Below are 7798 nucleotides of genomic sequence, written 5' to 3'. Positions count from 1 at the left end.
TCCCACACAAAGCATCCAGAGTTTGATGGAGCTAATATACTCTACACGTAGCAAGACGTCTGCCCAAAACAAGGTCATTTTCAACCATCAGCAGTCCTTATTGTCCTGTTACACTTGCCTCAGAAACAGGGCTTCAGCTTGTTGGAGGGGGACAAAGTTCACTTTAAAATATCCACCAACCCAAAGACAAGAGCAGAGAGGGCCGTCAACTTGGAGGTCCTGCCGGACAACGTCCAATGCACGGACACAGAGGAGCAGCGTAGAGTGGTGAGTGTCTGTGTTTATATCTGCTGGAGCCCATTCTGCTACCTTACATACGTAACTACATTTGGCCAATGTGCAAGATAACTAGATGTTTTTTGTAAGTATGGTTGTTAGTGCATTTTTTTCCTTCTCATTGCATCTCATCACAAGCATGCACAGCAGCAATCACAGGTTTTTATGGGGTGTTCATTTAAGAAAAGACAGATCAGATCATCACTAGTCTCAGAGAATGTACAGTTGCACAGCAGTTATTCCTGCTGTTGTATTGTTTTGCAGGAGCTTCTTCTTGGTAGTTTGAAGACTGTAGTGGAGGGAGTGGAGAAGAAGCAGCGCTTCAGGGCGGACGATGTGCTAACGAAGGCCACCATGTTGGAGGGGGACAAAGTAAGTATGGTTGTTAGTGCATTTTTTTTTTCCTCATTGCATCTCATCACAAGCATGCACAGCAGCAATCACTGGTTATTATGGGGTGTTCATTTAAGCAAATGTCAACACAAGCTATCAGTGGAAGCCAATGAATGCCTCACACACGAAATAAAGTAATTGTATGATGTCAATGTCATGGATCTACCCATCACCCCCTGCCCTGTTCTAACATTTTCCTTTGGGTATTTCTGCCCTCTAGAGGATGCTGGTGGACAGTGCAGAGGCATCTCTTGAAGAGGCAGAGGTCGTCAGCCTTGAACATAACGAGGGAACCGTGCTCCGAGTCCCTCCAATGGAGCACAGATCCGTCGGTAATTTGGCAGTTAATGACAACAAGGCAAGTTATGTAATGGACACTGTCCAAAGTGACCATAAAAACAGTCAAACAGTAATTATTATTCATTTTGTATTTTATGGATATTTCATACCTCAAATACCTCAAGGCAACATGGTTTAGTTTTTGTTGGCACAGTGGATGGCAGTCAAAACAACCATATTTATTTAATATATTTACGTAAGTGATACTGTTCTCAAATCATCACTTGGCTAGTCTCAGAGAATGTGCAGTTACAGAGCAGTTATTCCTGCTGTTGTATTGTTTTTTTTAGGAGCTTCATCTTGGTAGTTTGAAGACTGTAGTGGAGGGAGTGGAGAAGAAGCTTCGCTTCAGGGCGGACGATGTGCTAACGAAGGCCACCATGCTGGAGGGGGACAAGGTTCGGTTTAAAATATCCACCAACCCTAAGACAAGAGCAGAGAGGGCCGTCAGCTTGGAGATCCTGCCTGAGACCTTCGAGTGCGTGGACACAAAGGAGCAGCGTAGAGTGGTGAGTGTCTGTGTTTATATCTGCTAGAGCCCATTCTGCTAGCTTACATACATAACTACTTTTAATGTGCAAGATAACCTGAGTGTGTGTGTGTTTTTTTTTTTTAGTTATGGTTGTTGGTGTGTGTTTTTTTTCTCATTGCATTGGTTTATACAGACCCAGTTAAAATTGTACTGCATGGACTTATATCTCAGTGGTAAGATTTCAGTGCAGGACAACAATGTATGGATGGTTGATTTAAGGTGTCTGAAACTTGCATTGTATTTTGGAAATTCCTACATTCCAAAATATTCCATTCCTTTATCAGGGCGTGGTGCTTGGCATGAACTTTTCGTTTGGATACATTGAGTACTCCAAGGACCCCAAACTGGTGTTTGACCTCTCCGAGGTCATGGAGGAAAACAAGCTGTCCATCTCTGAGAAGGTGGAGTTCACCCTTGTGCCGGTAAGTTAGGGTCACTGGGGTCATCTTCTGCCTACGTCTTTCACCGAGGAATGAAAGGTGTTTTTCGGGCCGGTTGTTTTGGTTCGGCCTTGTTGTAATCTGGAGTAGATATACTTTTCTGGAAAGCTCCTGGTTCAGATAAGTTTATACTCGTCTTGATCTCTCCAGAACGTGGCGGCTGGATCTGGCAACCAGGCCATCAGGATCAGGAGGTTCAAAGAGAACGTGTTCAGCCGCACATCAACGCTACAGGCGCTCAACACAGCCCATAAAGAGAAGGTGAGTACAGGCAAATACCCCCCCCCCCCCCCACATTTTTGCTCTTCTAATGTCTTGACATTTCCTACACCTGTTCATGATATTTCTTTTGCTAAGATGTGGATTTCATTACCAAATTTACATTTACGTTTTGTCGCATGGCAGACTCAAGTGCACTTCACCTGAAATTACCATTGATACCGTCTATGGCATTTGCTGATAAGTGTTATCTTGTGCACTCACTATCCGCAGAAGAAGATGACCATCAAACTAATGAGCTGCAAAGAAACGTCGCAGAAAGAAGCGAGAATAAATTCTGAACACACAGCGTGAGTTTCTGGCCCTTTAATATGTGTGTGCTAGTCAGCCCATTTCTGGATCCTACATTCAGTAAGAGTACAGGTCTAAACACTTTTGTTTACCAGCAGAACAGTAGCCAAATATTCATTGCACTCCTTTTAACTGATGATTTGTGTTGTGCTATGGGGGAGCAGTGACCAGAGGAGGAGCCACAGCCCAGGGCGTAGAGATGAGGGGCACAGGAGGCGCAGCAGGAGTGGGGAGCGTTCCTCCGGGAAGCGCAGCGGGAGTGGGAGCGGCAGGACGGAGCGTTCCTCCAGGAAGCGCAGCAGGAGTAGGAGCGGCAGTCGGGAGCGTTCCTCCAGGAAACGCAACAGAGTAGGACCCCAGGGGAAAGACTTTAACTTCACCATCTAGGAGGGAGCTGTCCAGGTTCAAGCACTCAACTGATATAGTTGAGGATGAGAAAACAGTGAGGAAGAAAAGGAAACTGGAAGAACTTAAAGTGTTGATCGCTCAAAAGAAAGCCATTCTGGCCATGGAACTACAGGCAACAACCCCTGTTTCTACGCCTATGCCTCAACTCGGGGAAGCCCGCAGAGACGAGCTCTACGACCCCTTCCAGGTCGACGAGGAACATGAGAACCAGCCTAAAGGGGAGACCGTGTGTGTGGAAGAGCAGCTCCCCAAGCAGATTGAGGAGGATGAGGAAGAGTCCTATCTTTATGGAGAAGAGGCCGATTACGGTGATGAGCGCCGCATGGAAGAGCACAAGAGCTCAGAGCGACATAATTGGAGGGGAGCGTACCAAATGCCTAGCCTCGGCCAACGTGAACAGGAGGCGATTGATGATTGGGAACGGTTACCTGGTCAAACCCCTCTTTTCCTGCAACGTTACAGAACTGCGCCTGTACTCGGAGGAGCCCACAGAGACGAGCTGTGTGACCCCTTCCAGGGCGACGAGGAACGCGAGAGCCGGGCTAAAGGGGAAACCATAGAAGGACACAGGGATGACTTGCAACGTCACAGAAGTGTTCTGAGAGATGGGAGATATATTTTGTGCAGTGATGGCATGAAGCCAGGGCTGTGTGTGGAAGAGCAGTTCCCCGAGCAGACTGAGGTGGATGAGGAAGAGTCCTATCTTTATGGAGAAGATGATTGGAAGAGAGAGGACCAAACACCTAGCCTCGGCCAACATGAACAGGAGACGACCGATGAGCATAGACCATCAGATGGGGATAAGCCTTTTGCTAAAATTAAGACCCTTCTCAAGTCCATTGGCTTAAACCTGAAAACATGGGAGGTTAACGAGCAGACAGACCGGAGAAGTGAGACAAGCGACCTTGATGGCATACATCCAACTGCAGCGCTGTCAGGGTCCTCACAAAATGAGCAGTTGTCAAGCCAACAGCGCAGTCAGACTTACTCGCCAGACTCTGAGCGCTTGCGGTCGACCTCACCTGTCAGGTCATCCACTTCATATTTTGGACATCAGGAAACATCAGGAAATAATGGTTCTGCGTTAAATCTTCCAGACAGATATTCAGATGTTGCTCCAGGGAGTAGGTGTTCCTCACTTCATCAGAGTCAGCAGGTGAACCATTTTGAGGTAAAAACTGCTTCCACCAAGGGCACCTTAATAGAAGTCTGAGTCATGCAGGTGGTAAACACTCAAGCAGGTGGTAAACTATTGTATTAAGATGATAAAATATATCAATAAAATGAATTGAATTGAAGTGTAAATCTACAGAGGATGATGATAAGAAGGCCAAACACGAACAATTCTCTCTTTTTATCAAAGGCTGCTGGTGTGAGATGTTAATAATAATAATAATAATAATAATAATAATAATAATAATTCTCTCTCTCTACATTAACATCTCACACACACATTTATATATATATATACACACACAATTATTGTTATATAATAATAATAATATAATAATATATATATATATATATATATATATATATAAATATAAATCTTCCTCTGTGTAGGTGTAGCTGTAGTGTGGTGTAGCTGTAGTGTAGCGTAGCGTATAGTTGTGTGGGATCTCTCTCCTCATTTGCTTTTTGTTGGTGCAGCTGGAGCAGTTCAACTGGAAGGGTGAAGAAAAGAACGAGCAGAGACGAGGAGCCGCGAAGGCTGAGCGCGAGGACGGAGTCGTTATGAAAAGGGAATCCAAAAAGAAAGCTCGGCGAGAGGGAGAGAGCGATTTGGCCGATGCTAGACGCGTGTGTCGCATGTTGCTCAACTTCATGAGCGCAGACACAGATGTGGCCAGCAGTCGACAGCCTTCACAAGGTGCGTTCTTCCAACTTTAGTTGCCATACTGCCTGAATTATCAATTGTTCTTTAATAATGGTTTAGATCCAGACTTGTTTGCAGAATATTTTCTTCTCTCGTAGTTGTGTGGGATGTTGCTATAGTAATGTTTGTGTTCCTTCCTTCCTGTTGTCTTGTCTCTGACTGAATGGTAGAATTTATATATTATGTATATATATATAATATATTGGGGCCCCAACTTATTGGGTAGTTTTTTTCTACTTTGTTACAAACAAAATTACTTGAATACAAAAATATGCAGAGATCTCTAGCACAGATGTACTAGACCTCATTTTTGCTCCTGAAATTGATATTCTAATGAACTGTTCATTGAAGGAACTACAGTGAGGAAAATAAGTATTTGAACCCCTGCCGATTTCGCAAGTTTGGCCACTTGCAAAGAAATGTGTGATCTATAATTGTAATGGTAGGTGTATTTTAACAGTGAGAAATAGAATATCAACAAACAAATCCAGAAAACTGCATTTTATAACATATATAACATATAACATTATTAATTTATTTGTATTTGATGCAGAAAATAAGTATTTGAACCCCCAAGCAAACAGCAAGAATTCTGGCTCCCAATGACCAGTTATGTGCCCAAGAAGCACACAGATTAGTCCTCATTAGGCCTAACAAGGTACACCTGATCTCAACTGGTGACGTGTATAAAAGAAACCTGTCCAAAGAATCATACTTCACACCTTCAACCTCACCACCATGGGCAAGACAAAAGAGTTGACCAAGGACGTCAGAGATAAGATTGTAGACCTGCACAAGGCTGGAATGGGTTACAAAACCATCGGCAAGCAGCTTGGTGAGAAGCAGACAACTATTGGTGCGATTATTCGTAAATGGAAGCAACACCAAACAACTGTCAATCGCTCTAGGTCTGTGGCTCCATGCAAGATATCACCTCGTGCGGTATCGGTGATCATCCGAAAGGTGCAAAATAACCCCAGAACTACTCAGGGGGAGCTTGTGAATGATCTCAAGGCAGCTGGGACCACAGTCACCAAGAAAACCATTGGCAACACACTACGCCGTAATGGTTTGAAGTACTGCAGCACTCGCAAGGTCCCCCTGCTCAAGGAAGCACATGTACAGGGCCGTCTGAAGTTTGCCAATGAACAGTTGAATGATTCTGTGAAGATGAAGGAGGATTGGGAGACAGGATGTGGTCAGATGAGACCAAAATTAAGCTCTTTGGCTTTAACTCGACTTGCCGCGTTTGGAGGGGGAAGAATGCTGAATATGACCCCAAGAACACCATCCCCACCATCAAGCATGGAGGTGGAAACATTATGCTTTGGGACTGTTTCTCTGCCAAGGGTACAGGACGACTCCACTGCATCGAGGGGACTATGGATGGGGCCATGTAGTATGGAATATTGGGCTTGAACCTCATTCCCTCATTCCCTCCCATTGAAAACGCAACCTTAAGGATTTGGAGAGGATCTGCAAAGAGGAGTGGACCAAAATCCCTCCTGAGATGTGTGTAAACCTGGTGACCAACTACAAGAAAAGTCTGACGTCTGTGCTTGCCAACAAGGGTTATTCCACCAAGTACTAAGCCATGTTTTGCTAGGGGTTCAAATACTTATTTTCTGCATCAAATGCAAATTAAGTCATAAATGTTATAAAATGCAGTTTTCTGGATTTTTTTGATGATATTCTGTTTCTCACTGTTAAAATACACCTACTATTACAATTATAGGTCACACATTTCTTTGCAAGTGGCCAAACTTGCGAAATCGGCAGTGGTTCAAATACTTATTTTCCCCACTGTATATGCACGTCTGGCTAGCTGGCAGCTAACAAACTAAATGATTTCAAACTTTACACTCAAAACAGATGAGGGGTATCACTACATTGGTCCACCCCTACCTCCTCTCCCTTTACAGCCGTAAACAAAAAGTTGGCCAAGATGGCGGAGGCTAAAGTCTGCATGTAGCTTGAAAACCAACATATATGGTTGAAAGATATCTAGGCGACCATTCCAAATCGATTGATGTTTATATGTTAAATGTTATTTATATGTTATGTTCTTAGTTGAGGCCAATAGATCCCAGTTAGCATTGGGAACTGATAGGCTAATCATTCATGTTAAAGGTAGAATCAGTGATTCTGATCCAATGCACTTTCTGTCAAATGCAGCGAAAAGTCCCTCACGGTCCTCTAGCTATCTGCTTTTATGTTCGCTGCTCCAAGCACCGCTGCCCCTGACAGGCACCCCTCCCTGGCCTTGGCTGCAGAGCTCCCTGTGGGAGCGCAATCCGTCAAAGGCCTGTCCTGAACCGTTGGCAAGCGCCAGGTGAAAAAGAAGCCCTCATCCAAACTGTTAAATAATCTATGTGTTGCCATGGTGACCGCTGCTCAGGCTTTGCCTGGCACTCAGACCCAGCCATAAATAATTTCAGGCAATCATTGCTTCAGGAGCATGGAAAGGAGGGGTGCAATTTGATTGGCCTTTGAGGTCAAACATCAACACATTTGGCCAGAATCATGGACAGCACTGTTAGTCGATGGGTTTGTTACTCACTACAGGATAACCCAGCTTGCTGTTTTCACTACACAGTGACTCACAATTGACTCTTGAGGTACAAAGTAATCATACGACTAGCTGGTTAGCATGCTTACTTTAGTGGATACATGAGCAACGCAATACATACTGGAAGGTTTTTTTGATATTACATTACTATTTTTTTTAATGTTTTAAAGGTGCTTTTTGTAAGAATGTTAGTTTAAAACATTCAAAAAATAACTACAAATAGCAACAGTGAAGAATATGAAGTAATAGAATTTGCCATAATGTCCAAAACACCTATTCTCTGTATTGCCCAGATATCCACTAAAATTAGCATGCTAACCAGCTAGCCCTGGCCCGTCCTCTACCCCTTTATACCTGAAGAGGCGCTAGTGAGTCAAAGTAGCGAAAACAACAAG

At 44.0% G+C, this 7798-nt stretch overlaps 1 protein-coding gene across 3 annotated transcripts in view; it reads left to right on the top strand.

Annotated features, from left to right (window-relative positions):
* Positions 1-7798, top strand: part of LOC105897400 — a 91455-nt gene that overhangs the window by 80265 nt on the left and 3392 nt on the right. The gene's annotated exons all lie outside the window — the stretch shown is intronic.

Source organism: Clupea harengus, chromosome 13 (genome assembly GCF_900700415.2).
Source record: "Clupea harengus chromosome 13, Ch_v2.0.2, whole genome shotgun sequence".
In the NCBI taxonomy this organism is placed as follows: Eukaryota; Metazoa; Chordata; class Actinopteri; order Clupeiformes; family Clupeidae; genus Clupea; species Clupea harengus.
The sequence above is the reverse complement of the archived record's forward strand: the minus strand, read 5'-3'. Positions and strand labels throughout refer to the sequence as shown.